Source organism: Rhagoletis pomonella, unplaced genomic scaffold (genome assembly GCF_013731165.1).
Source record: "Rhagoletis pomonella isolate Grant_MI unplaced genomic scaffold, Rhpom_1.0 Rhpom_scaffold_00645, whole genome shotgun sequence".
Classification (NCBI taxonomy): Eukaryota; Metazoa; Arthropoda; class Insecta; order Diptera; family Tephritidae; genus Rhagoletis; species Rhagoletis pomonella.
This window is the reverse complement of record NW_023459199.1, coordinates 1-14,360: the sequence shown is the minus strand read 5'-3', so window position 1 is coordinate 14,360 and position 14,360 is coordinate 1. Positions and strand designations below refer to the sequence as shown.

The window sequence follows — 14,360 nt, the reverse complement described above, 5'->3', positions numbered from 1 at the left end:
TTTGAAGAAATCGTCCGCCATATGGGATTCGCCATTTTGGTTTGCATTGCGAATGGGTACCTCACTTACACGAGAAGAACATGAAGTCCCACTATGTCAGTATTTTCGTCAAGTTGCAAAATAAAAAATTCACAAGTTTTCAAACTTTTTATAAGCTCGTTCTCGTCTGCCTCTAAAATCGTATTGATTCGCTCTTTCACAGAGTGATTGTGAAGCTCCAAAGAATAAGTAACATATACACGTACGCGAAGCTGCTGCGCTTGTTACGAGAACAGCCCAGCCAGCAAAAAATCCGAAAACGGGAAGAAAAGTGAATGAAACGCGGATTAGGTCTACAAAAGGACCGAAAATGGTTGTGAAAAGGGTAAGTTTTCAGCAATTTTTCTGAAAATTTTCTGATTCAATTTTTCGTTGACAAAACGTACAGGGGAACTATGCTTAAGAGCGAAATGAGCTGCTGAAGGTAATTTTAATAAAAATCAAAATTTTTTGATTTTCTGGCCGCCATGTTGAAGTTTAATCAAATCGTTGCGTTGTGTATGGAAAGTTTAAAGAATTTGCCCGCACCACTAGTATACTCTAGCCACTAGCGGTACCCAGGCATACGATTTCGGCACCCACTTTGGGAAGGCCTGCTCTAGTATATACCTTTTCTGATGAATGTAACACGGGGCTTTCATATAAAAAATGGTGATTTAGTCCAGTGATTCCCAAAGTGGTCCAGGTGGACCCCCAGGGGTCCACGGGAGACTCGACGGGGGTCTACGTTGGCGTGAAAAAAAATATGGGGGTCCACGAGTTGTAAGTGGGGTCCACGAAAATTTGTCTGGTTTCGATAGTAAAGAACCAAACTGGTTGCATTACATTAATTAATTAATTGGTTGGTTTACATTAATTTTTTTGAGTATTGTGCTCTTGACGCACTGCTACACTTACCGTCGCTTTGTGTCTTCATACGTGGGGAAGCCTTAAATTCCACCTGCAGACTAAAAAGGAGCGGATGTTGGACTCAGTCGCCTCACTCAAAAAAATTGCTGGCGACAGAGATTTAAGCACTTGTGTCTTTTCAATGCTACAGGATAGTACGCCACCATTACCTTTGGTGAAGAGATTCTATAATATTGAGTAGGGATGTGCCGGATAGAGATTTCCGGTTTCGGATATCCGATCGGATATCCGGTAGACTGCTGCCCTTAATAAATTTTACAATATTGTTATATTAGGTTTTCTTTTGTTTAGCTAGATTATCTGCTTTTTCGAGCTGAACTATCCAATACGTAATTAAGAATACATATTTCTGAAATCCAAGTTATGATATAATCCTGTTTTAAAAAGATAACTTTTCTGTCTGCCACCCGGATTTATCGTTTATTTTTGGAAAATAGAGGAGAAACGTCAAAGACAAAAGATAAACAACAATGAACGCCGCTAAGAAAAAACGCGTGATTGATTTTTTAAATTTAAAATGTGATGAAAATCGAACTAATGTGCATGGTTACATATCTTTTTGCTTTCCGAATCGCCCCGTAAGGCTTCATTGTTGCAATATTTTCTGACACACGTTTCAAAACTCCATTTCTTTTCTGACATCAATAAATCTAAAAACTGGGTAGATGGTGAACTAAATAATTCGAAAATATAAATCAGTTAGCATAGGGAAACCTGCTGAATTATATGAAAAACGTCGAATTCTAGTGAAATCTTCTATTGAAGAGCGAAAGCAGGATATTTGGTAATGCTTTGAGGAAATCGCCAACGGCTTTGATACTAATTCCAGCTTTTCTAGTGATGTGGGTAGCCAAACGATGGAGAAATATTTACAGCTGCCCCTTATACCCAGACAAGAAGATCCTTTAATTTGGTGGAATCATAGACGGCTGCTGTTGTTGTTGTAATTATTGTAGCGGCTACAACAACCCCGCCCAGATCGGCTAGTATCTCAGTCGTTGTCGTAAATTTCAACTAACGGAAGGTCCAAGAAGCGTGCAGCCTCTATACGGTCTGTCCATAGGGACAATGGAGTTAGTTTTGTGAGGTTTTCCGGGCATACGAGGAGATCTGTAGAGTCGTGGGGTGTCTCTCCGCATGCCGGACACTCATTTGGCACATCTGCATCTAATCTGCTCAGGTATGAGTTCAACCTGCTGCAGTAGCCAGAGCGAAGTTGGGCTATCGTGGTCCGAGTCTCCCGAGGCAGACGAAGCTCCGTCTCTTCTACGTCAGGTAGTTGTGTGCCCAGACGGCATTCGCAGGTCTCGAGTTTACGTAACTTGAGACTGACTCCCTGTGAATGCCGCTCAGGGCTTGCCCATATGCTGACGGCTCCAGAGGTTGCTTTGTGAACCTCTGGACTTCGTCCATCAGACGGCCGCTGTAATGTAGCGGTTAGCAGTGCGCGCCAACATTCCGCAGGCCTGGGTTCAAGCCCGGTCCAACGCAACATAAAAAACAAACGAAAAAGTTTTTTCCTAATCGCCGTTCGGAGTCGGCGTAAAACTGTAGTTCCCTCCCCTTGTTTGATAACATCAATGCGCTCCCACAAATCAGAGGAGAAGCCCGGCCAAACACTAACAAATGTATAAGCACCAATTCCATTATTACTATAGTCGCAAAGAATTTCCAAATTTGTTTACTTTGGAAATGAATTATCTCTGCGAACCACCTTCCGCAGTGAACTCAAAAAGAGTGTTTAGTGCATCGGGTAGCATTTAGGTTGAAAATAGAAATGGGTTCTTGACCGACAATGCGGAAATGCTTCTTTCCATAAAGAAAAATATATAAATTTTTAACTCTATTACTAATTAGATACTATTAAATTTGATTATAAAAATATAAAAAAAAATCTAAACTAGATTTTTAAATAAGATCTGCTTCATTTGGAATTTGGCAGCACTATACATAGCATAACTTTGTTATCGACTACTCGATCAGCCGTATATTTAGTGCGCTGATTTTGCTATCGTTGTTTTTTATTACACTTAATTTTCATATGCGTAACTTTAAAAATAAATGATGTGGAGAGCAAAGAACTTCAGCAAAGAAAATTGATTTTGGACTCCACACATCTCCCAATGTCGGTTAGTAAAATTGCTGAAAATTGGAAGGTCGACGGTACAAAATGTATTGTTAAATATCAAGAAAAAATGCAGCATTGAGAGAAAGGCGGAAAATCAGGCACTTATAAATAAGATAGTGGAGAAGGATGTTCCAAGGACTTTGAAAAGGAATCCGAATCTCTCTGAACGTGTTGTTGCACCTGGAGTATTGTTCTGAGAGCCTGTATTGTTTTGACCTGATTTGGGTACAGGCCGTTGTGCAAAAAAGCGCAAGAGTTTTATACACAAAATGGAATCAACATTGTACTAAAAGAGGCCGATCCTCCGAATTGTACAGAGCTCCAAACAATCGAGCGTTATTGGGCCTATATGAAATCAAAATTAAAAGTAAACCAAATGCACACCTTTAAGAATAACGCAGTTCCGCAGAATGTGGCGAAAACAGGCTCAATCGATCAACGAAAGGGATGTCCAAGTATTAATGGCGGGTGTCATCTCTAAAGTACGGGTATTTTGGCGTGGAAATTAATTCTAATAATATTTGTAAATCTTTCATCTAAATAGAAATAAAAGAAGGTTATAAAAAAGTTTGGACTGAATTTTTCATATTTAAATTAGTTTTTTTTGTTACTTAGTTCCTGCCAGATTTCAACTGAAGCAGATCTTTGAATCTTCTATAATCAAAATCCGGAAATCCGGCCGGATACTGGCCAGTATAGTCGGATATCAGAAAAAAGGCCGGCTAAGCCGGATTCCGGATATCTACCGGATACCCGGCACACCCCTAATGTTGAGTTCCCTGAGGCTGTATGCTGGTTTAATTCCAGTACTGTACCCGGACTCACACATTGTGGAATCGTCACTGATGGCTACAAAACTGATTCTGGGTCAGGATCTGGAGTGTTTTTCTACGTTAAATTGGATAAGCTTCCATCTTCCAGGCTGAGGTATTCGCAAACCTCAAAGCCATGGACTAAGTGGTGGAAAATAGGTGGAGGAGTTTACGTGTCTGCAGTGACAGCCAAGCTGCCCTGAATACATTGGCCAGCCCTCTATCTAAGTACTTCCAAACGAGTTCGGCAATGCAAGTCTCGACTAAATTATGTTGGTAAACATAACGATCTTGCTTTACTCTGGGTGCCAGGCCATTACCTGGTAATGAGACATCTGATCATTTGGCCACAATTGGTTTAGACCAGGCATTCCACGATCCGCAACCAGTTACAGCACTCCCGACTTTGGGCTTCGACGTCCCCATCAGAAACTGGGCGAATACATCGCAAAGCAATGACTGGGAGGCATCGAGGGAATCTCAGAAGATATATCTCGTTTTTTGCTCTCACTGAGTAGGCGTGGACCGTAGACAACTTGTTGGACTGCTTTTTCTCTCTCTTTTTTCTATTGTCAGTTTCTAAATTTAGAGTTTGGCGTAAAAAGTTTTGCGGTTTTGTTGTTTCAAGTTTTGTGCAAGGCGAATTAATATAAGGTGATAGCAGTAGTACGAAAACAAAAATGTACATGTAATTTGTTTTTGCTTTGGCGGCATAAACTGTCAAAATCTATAAGAGTGTGTGCGGAAATGCAAACAAAATTTTTCAATTTGACATTCGAAGCCGTGAGGCGAAAAACATACACCAAATAAGCTAATCTAGTATCTAACACCACCTTATTTAAATTAGCCTTGGTTTTGTGTTCTGAAAATACGAGTGATAAATATTTTTCTCATCACCTTAAAGCAGGAGTCACACGATTTGTACATTTGTACCGATCTGTACATTTTGGCAGCCACAGAGTGGTGCTGTTTAGAAATTTTAGTTCACCCCAATAAAATAAATTCCAGACAACACCAATCTGTAACTTCCAAAATGTAGAAATCATGTGATCTCTGCTTAAAACTCGGAGCGATATAAATGAAAAAGGTGCCCTCAACACAAATAAACTATTTTACAAATACGCCACATACAAATTTATGAGTGAGCCGAACATGTGAGGAGTTTATGGTGAAGATAGTGTAAATAACGCTAGCGCTCGGAATGCTCTTAAAAAATATAACTCCTTAGAAGGAGAGAGTACTTTAATAACTTTACGAGCTCTGTTTCTAAAACTTGGAAGTGTGTAATCACCAGGGAACGGATTTTATGGAAATTGCCTTTTTTTCTGCTAAAGAGATATGAGTATATTCGGTTAAGAATGTCCACGATTTAGCTTTCCCTGATTCCATATATACACATTTGATTTTGCCTTTTTTTGCCTTTTTTAAGATATTTGCCCTTTCTTGCCTTTTCTACCTTTAAAAAATCGATTATAGCATTTACAATTTTTTTTAAGATAAAAAAATATACACATGCCCATGGGGCTTATAGAAGCGCAGGGACCTCTTGCCAAATTGGTGTTGGAAAAATTCAAAGCCGTTTTCTCAGCTAACGTAGGCTTGGAGACAATAAGGGGTGTGGATAAAATTGTAAAGGGCGCGGAAAACGCCCTTATTCCTGATAATATGAACGTTTCAAACGTTCCATATTTAAATTGGGCTCCACTTCTATCAACTTACGTCGAGTGCACATTTAGTACATTCAAGGCTTTTCTTCGCGAAAATCGAATGAAAATGCTGCCAGAAAACTTCAAAATGCATCTTGTGGTTCAATGTTACTACAACTATACAGATTAATGGCCTTATTCATAAAAAATAAAAGAGCTTTAAAAAAGGTTTATAAACTGAAAAATGTATGAAAATGTCATTTTATAAAGCCCTTTAAACCTACTTTATTTTTTATGAATAAGGCCATAAAGTTTTATTAATTAGAAACTCGAAAGGAAAAAATAGTCAAAGATTCAAAGTACAAGTTTTTCATATAATGAAACTAGTTCATAGGTTTTCTCTTTTTACTTGTAATATAAACCTTTCTAAAATAAATGCATTTTTTGATTGTTCTTCGTATTTTCTGTCTTTTTTAGTGCCTTGTTTTTCCTTTTTTTTGCAATACCTAGTGCTTTTTCTTCCAAAAAAGGAGGAGGTTGTTATCAGTTCGTCGGAATATTTTTTTTTTGTTTTTTTTTATGTATGTTACCGCATAACTTTGGACCACGTCAACCAATAATTCTTTTTGTAATGGAAAGGTAGTGTCTCAGAGGTGGTCCCATACTAATTTGGTTTAGATCCGATCATTGAATCATGAAATATATGTATATATATACATTTTTTTTTTAAGTCGGTTTTTTTTGCTAAAAATTACTTGTATTTTGCCTTTTTTGCCCTTTTGCAATACCTAGTGCCTTTTCCTGCCTTTTTCGCTATTTTATTTTGCCTTTTCCACCCTATTTCGTTATTTTATTTTGCCTTTTTTATAGGTTTTTAGGTCCTAAAAATCCGTTCCCTGGTAATCACATTATTTTAATAAATAGAGCACATGAAAATATTTTATTTTTATTTTTACCACTCCGAATTTAGTTTTGGAACTCACTCGCGATGCAAATTAAAATCGTTGGATACAATCTTCATATTTTTTGACGAGCTTTGGGAATACATATGTTAGAAATGTTGCAGCAGGGGGTACACCGAAACCAGTAAAGTTTTGAAAGTAGTCTACGAGAGAAAAAAAGTTTGGGAACCTCTAATTTAGTCTTTCTGCATTACCTGCATACAAATAAAACTTTTAAAAGGAAAACAACGAGGATTATTTTCGTTTTGTCCAATTAACCAATTTTTGTACTACTCTTTCTAGATTCCTTGAAGTATTTACGAAACTAGTGAACTACCCGGAATTAGAGTACTTTAGGAACTAGTTTTCTACCGACCAAAACTTAGCTTTTTTGGTAACAAGTGGTAATTTTGGAATATTGCGCATGCATTTGCCTTTAGTTCCAAATATACAAAGTATTACCAGAAAAGTTTTCGCTTATGTATTTGTTGTTGTGTTTTTTTTTTTAATTTTCAAATCAATTCTTGTCCAATATAAAATTCTTGTCCAAGATGCATACATATGTACATATGTATGAGATCACATATGCACTTTTTTAATAATTTATGTATTTACATATTTTAATTTTTTAATTTTAGGTTTGACGTTTAAGATTTTCTAAACTTTTAAAGGATCAGTCGCAAATTACTGCATTTACTGCCTCGGTTCCACCCAAATATACATACATAGTACTACTTATACATACATTAATACAGACTTCGATACAACAGAGGCTAGTGCATCATTACAGCACGCCATGGATGCGTCCAGTAATAATATGAAAGTAAGCAATTGGGAAAAATTCAAATTGTTGTTGTGGAAAAACTGGAATCTACAATGGAACCACAAAATCGAACTAGGCGTGGAACTATTGCTGCCAGCGGTCTTCTCTCTGCTGTTGGTATTGGTGCGGGTGTTGGTGGAGGTGGACTCGATGGATATTACCACTTATCCACCATTAAATATCTCGAATTTGGACTTGTTCAAGTAAGCACTTAATAAAATATAATGAATGGAAGTTTTTGAGTGTATGTAAACGCATACATATGTGTATGTACCTTAGGTTAATCCACAGGAAAATCATATTTTAGGAATTTTCCTTCTCCCACCATCCAGAATTGTATAAAACGGTAAGAACAGAAAACCGTATTTTTTACATTTGGAAATCGTTTAATATTTAAGGGTGATGCCGGGCTTCGAAGTTTTCCGTGTATTTTACATGGGAAAATAATTTTTTTTCGTAGAATTGCTATAAAATCGTTAAAAGTAAATATTTTTTGATTTATTTTGGAACGAATTTGCGTCATCCCTTATTTAAAAAAATAGGGACTTGGAAAGCGGTTTAAAAATTGGTTAAAAATAATAAAAACAATTAATTTTTTTGTTGCATAATTTGCCGTTTGGCTTGTTTGTTTGTTAAAAATAATAAAAACAATTATTTTTTTTGTTGCATAATTTGCCGTTTGGCTTGTTTTGTGCATTAAAACTGTTTTTGATTTTGTCGTTTAATTGTTTTTTGTTTAAACAGCCTTATTTAAAAAAAAAAGTAGGGACTTGGAAAGCGGTTTAAAAATTGGTTAAAAATAATAAAAACAATTAATTTTTTTTTGCATAATTTGCCGTTTGGCTTGTTTTGTGCATTAAAACTGTTTTTGATTTTTTCGTTTAATTGTTTTTTGTTTAAAAAGCCTTATTTAAAAAAAAAATAGGGACCTGGAAAGCGGTTTAAAAATCGGTTTAAAATAATAAAAACAACTAATTTTTTTGTTGCATAATTTGCCGTTTGGCTTGTTTTGTGCTTTAAAACTATTTTTGATTTTGTCGTTTAATTGTTTTTTGTTTAAACAGCCTTATTTAAAAAAAAAATAGGGACTTGGAAAGCGGTTTAAAAATTGGTTAAAAATAATAAAAACAATTAATTTTTTTGTTGCATAATTTGCCATTTGGCTTGCTTTGTGCATTAAAACTGGTTTTGATTTTTTCGTGTAATTGGTTTTTATTTAAACAGCCTTATTTAAAAAAAAATTGGGACTTGGAAAGCGGTTTAAAAATTGGTTAAAAATAATAAAAATAATTTATTTTTTGTTTTTAAATTTGCTGTTGGGCTTGTTTTGTGCATTAAAACTGTTTTTGATTTTGTCGTTTAATGGCTTTTTGTTGAAACAGCCTTATTAAAAAAAAAAATAGGGACTTGGAAAGCGGTTTAAAAATTGGTTAAAAATAATAAAAATAATTAATTTTTTTGTTGCATAATTTGTCGTTTGAATTGTTTTGTGCATTAAAACTGTTTTTGATTTTGTCGTTTGATTGTGATAAGAAAGCTTCTTAATTTTTTGAATTTTAACCATGGCGATTGTTGTTTGTTTAAATTTCAAAGTGGTACATAAAGAAACCGGGTTTGCTTTTCTATTATATTATTATCCTTTTCTTCTAAAAATTATTGAACATTGAAAAAAAAAAAACAATTTTCTTCAAAAATGTTATAAATATTTTTACTAAACCATTATTAGAATAACATCTTTTACTGCAAAATTGGCCCAACAACAGCAACTTTTCCGAAATGTCCACAATTAAATATGTATATGGTCAAAATTTTTCTCTTTAACGTTACAGTCGCACGTATATTTCTGTTTATATTTCTGAAACGTTGAGTAAAAACCGAAAGTTTTTCATATACTCTGATAACAATCCCCAAAAGCTACATTTTATATACAGATATTTGATCCTATCTTTTGTTGCTTTAAAGATAAATGTGTTTTTTGGAAGTCAATTTTGGAGTAACATCACTCGTAAGGAAAACATGGCGAATCCTGCAAAGTTAAAAATTAAACTAAAGTATTTTAATAAAGATCAAGGTCCAAAGAAACTATAAAAATATTAACTTTTGAATAGTACACGTTTATAACAAACCTATAAACCGAAATATGTAGTCTTTAACGTTACTTACCATACTTGACTATATTTTCCCTCCATTTTGATCGCATGTGAGGCACAAGAGAAATGAACGTTTCTAGATGCCTTAAGATGTATATCAAAAAAATATATCAAGAGTTGACGGGTTAGTTGAAGAAATATTTTCCAAAATGTTTACCATATACATAAATATGCACATACATATGTATGTACATATGTACATATGTAGGTGTATGTAAGCATACAAATTTGGGATTTTGAAATTATAAAACTAGGAGCAAAAATGTTTTAAGTTTTCGATAAGAGAAATTAGCAATATAATTATTATTTTATTTTAGAGGCTATTTCTAAGAGGTGCATGATTGTTATTTAAATTGAAGTAGAATAAATAAAAATCTAATGTTCTGGAAAATAAATACCGTAAATATAAAATTTCGGCTACTAGTAAAATCTGCCAGTTTGTGAGCGGAACTTAGTACAGAGGAGTCGCATTTTCGCAAGTGTGACCACAAGACCGACTCCTAATTAATAGACAAATTTTTATAAAGCGCAAGCACATGTGTGTGAGCCGATTTGTAATATATTATATATTTTTAAAAGAAACTTTTTTATAAAACGTTGTTTTTTATAACACAATTCAATGAAAAGTAATATGTTGTTTGTTTTTTATATGACAGAAAACATATTCAAAGGTTATTTTAAGCAAGGCGAATTAATATAAGGTGATAGCAGGAGTACAAAAACAAAAATTTACATGTATTTTGTTTTTGCTTTGGCGGCATAAACTGTCAAAATCTGTAAGAGTCTGTGTAGAAATTCAAACAAAATTATTCAATTTGATATCAGAAGCCATGCGGCGAAACACATCCACAAAATCAGCTGAGCTAGTAATACCACCTTATATAAATTCGCCTTCATTACAACGCTTTTATCAACTTGCAATGTTGTGTGTCCAGAAACTTTCAATGTTGTGGATCCAGAAACTTTCAATGTTGTGGATCCAGAAACTTTCAATGTTGTGTGTCCGACACCATAAAAGCTTTGCTTTGAAAAGTTCATATAAAAAAGCATAGTGCATAGGGCGACATCTGTAGTGAATAGGGCGAGGTAGATGACATCTAGATGTCGCCCTATGTACTACGTTTGCTACAGCGGAAATAGACGACACGGCATTTCTTTAAATAAAATTGGTGCTCGTTTGTATGTACATACATATGTAAATGCATGTGTGTGCACCTTTCTATTAATATCGTTGAATTATTTTAATATCTATTGCAAAATTTTATTCAGACAGGACTAAAAAGTAGAAAATAAATAATATAAAAAAAACTTTTTAATATACAACGCTTTTATAAATGGACTAAAAAGTAGAAAATAATATTTCTCAGTCCCATAGAATTTGTTTTGATAACTTTTGATTTTGAAATTTTGGCAAAAGTCATTATAAACAATCTATGAAATTGAAAATGAAAAACGTGGAGCGCATGCAATACAAAGCATTCGATTTAATTGACAATAGTCAAACTACATAACGTAGACCTAAAATTTCTACAGCGAAAGTAGAGCTTTGAAATCGATTTTAAGCGGTCGTTATTCATATACCCACATACATACATACATATATTACTTTTCATATCAATTCAAGTGTATTACATGCGCCCCACGCTTTTCATTTTCAATTTCATAGATTGTTTATAATGACTTTTGCTAAAATTTCAAAATAAAAAGTTATCAAAACAAATTCTATGGGACTGAGAAATATTATTTTCTACTTTTTAGTCCATTTATATGTTGGAGAAGATAATAAGAGCTGCAGAACTGAACCGCTCAGGAACAATTTACTACAAGAGCGTGCAATTGCTGGCTTAAGCCGACGACATCGACATCATCGGTAACAAAAACCGCGAAGTCTGTTCTGCCTTTTCCAAGTTGGATAGGGAAGCAAAGCGCATGGGTCTGGTGGTAAACGAGGACAAGACGAAGTATCTCCTGTCATCAAACAAACAGTCAGCACATTCGCGCCTTGGCACCCACGTCACTGTTGACAGTTACAATTTCGAGAAAGTAGAGAATTTCGTTTACTTGGGAACCAGCATTAACACCGATAATAATGTCAGCATTGAAATCCAACGTAGAATCACTCTTGCCAACAAGTGCTACTTTGGACTGAGTAGGCAATTCCTCTCTCGACGTACGAAAACCACGCTCTATAAGTCACTCATCATGCCCGTGCTAGTATATGGCGCAGAAGCATGGACAATGACAACATCCGATGAGGCGGCTCTTGGGGTGTTTGAGAGAAAGATTTTGCGGAAGATTTACGGTCCTTTACGCGTTGGCGACGGCGAGTACCGCAGACGATGGCACGATGAGCTGTATGAGCTTTACAACGATATGGACATAGTGCAGCGAATTAAAATACAGCGGCTCCGCTGGCTTGGTCATGTCGTTCGAATGGACACCGACGCTCCAGCTCTGAAAGTATTCAACTCGGAACCCGCTGGTGGTAGCAGAGGAAGAGGGAGGCCCCCACTGCGATGGAAAGATCAGGTGGAGAAGGACTTGGCTTCACTTGGCGTTTCCAATTGGCGTCAGTTGGCACAGAGGAGAAACGACTGGCGTGCTTTGCTGAACTCGGCCAAAATAGCTTAGGCGGTTACAGCGCCAAAAAAGAAGAAGAAGAAGTCCATTTATAAAAGCTTTGTATATTAAAAAGTTTTTTTTATATTATTTATTTTAAGATTTGAGTTACAATTCGAAGTGTTTGTTTTCTCTACGCAAAGCATACACATGAAGCACATCATATAAATACCCAACAAGCAAAATAAACTTAAAGAAAGTTTTTTCGAAGTTTTCAATTATAAACATTAAGCTTACAAAACGTTGATTTTTTGTTTATAAAACGCTTGAAAGTAAGCGTAATATAATCGAAAAGGAACATTGGTTATAAGCGTAGAAATATAAACTTGTAATAAATGTTCAAAAGAAAGCTTTTTATAAGCGTAAAAGTGTAAACTTATAATAAAGGTTCAAAAAAAGTTGTTTATAAGCGTATGAATATAAACTTACTAAAAATTTTCAAAAGAAAGCTTTTTATAAACATTTTTATAACCCTTTATTTAAAGATATTTCATTAAAAACTCATACATAGATTGCTTAACATCTAGAAACTAAACGAAATGCGAATTTTCGGCGGACTCATCTACAGTCGCGAAAATATAAATAGGGAATAGACATTTTGGCATACAAATTCACGATAACACACAAAAATTAAGCATACAAAAGTTAATTATTACATCTTGTTGCGTGCTTTCAATTACATGCGGCTATTGGCAAATTGGAAAAACGACATCGATGCAGCTATATATTCCGCTTCATCGCAGCCATTGATAAACTTTTCTGAAAAAAAATGTAATACATTTTTAATTGAATATTAAACTAAGAAAGGATAAAGAGAACTCATCATTTGAAGACTCGAATGCTCCACCGATTAGGGCAGCGGGTCCTGGATTGGATTTTTTTTACCACATCGGTTTTATTAAATTTTTTCTTTTAATAATATATTTTAAAAAACGTAAACACGTCACTTACGATTGAGAAAATGTTATATTTACTACTTCATGTCGTTGGCATTTGCATTTCATTTATAAGTTTAAGTTATTTATAAACATTCCCTCTCAAAACTTATTAAAAGTTTATTTGAAAAAACTTTTAATAAGCTTAATATTAAAAATGCTTATTTAACGCTTATTATAGCAAACTTACTTTAAGTTATTTTTAAAAACATTTACTGAAATGCTTGTTGGGTAAATATAAAGTACACACATGTGCCTGTGCTTTTTACCAAACGGCACGCACATGTGCGGTGAGCATTTTTTAAATTTTTTATATGCACAGCACACGTGAGTAGCGTAAAATGTTAGGATGTGCTGCGCATGTGTGTACTAGGGATGTTGCGGATGTGGAATTTTAGACATCCGCGGATGCGAATGCGGATGCGAATATCTAATAGCTAATATCCGTGGACGCGAATGCGAATGCGGATGTCAAGAATTTTTGAAAAACAATTAGAATCTAGCATAATGGCGAGATCGTTGTTTAAACAGCGCTTACAAGCCAAACCAGATACATATGTCATGTTGTTTCAGAATTTGGAGAACCTGTAACTTTATAAGCACTTTTCGATTTTAGTTTCTGAATTCATTTTTAATACTTTCTTCTGCGACTGCTTTGAAAAATTTGTGCTTATAGCGAGCTAAATAGGTGGATATGGAAAATAGATTATTATTTTTGAACAAAATTCTGTTTTCAAAGCCGTGGCTACCAGCCGAATCGGATCAGAATATTGTTATTTTTTTTAAAGCACCCCGTTTTTTATAAGCATTTGAATAACAGATAGTTACGTAATTCCTATCTAAGTAAAGGTCAGACCTATAGCTTTTTAATTATTTGAGCATCGATTCTCTTTATAGCTAGACGTTGATCATTTCTACTGGAAACCCCTATTGAAGGTGCTTACTCATTGACTTTAAATAGCAAAGAAGGGACAGTTTTACCACCGAAGTTTTTAGCCAAGGATCCAATGTATATCCCTATGGAAAAAATATTATCCAACATGTAAACAAAACTCCTATTTTTTAAATTTTTGCTAAAAATAAATTCCCCAAAGAGCCCCATTAGAAATTATTCAAACGAATAAATGCAATAGGTGGCATACGCGGTAAGTCTGAGTCGCGAGTCATTTGTATACGTGTTCACTCGCCTTCGACTACTCACAGTTGAAACATTCAGAGTCATGCCGGGAGTCCTGTTGGTGTAACTAACACATACTTATTTTCACAAACACATCCAAACCGACTCACGAGTCAGACGCACCGTGTATGCCGCCTATAACATCAAACGCAAATCACGAAAATGTTGTTAAGAATTACAG

At 34.9% G+C, this 14,360-nt stretch overlaps 1 long non-coding RNA gene across 1 annotated transcript in view; it reads left to right on the top strand.

Moving 5' to 3' along the window:
- The window catches only part of LOC118751306, a 34,812-nt gene extending 27,442 nt beyond the window's left edge, over nt 1–7,370 (top strand). The window contains exon 2 of the long non-coding RNA XR_004994510.1: nt 7,114–7,370. This is a non-coding gene — a long non-coding RNA (uncharacterized LOC118751306). The remainder of the gene's footprint in view (nt 1–7,113) is intronic.
- The last annotated feature ends 6,990 nt before the right edge of the window (nt 7,371–14,360 follow it).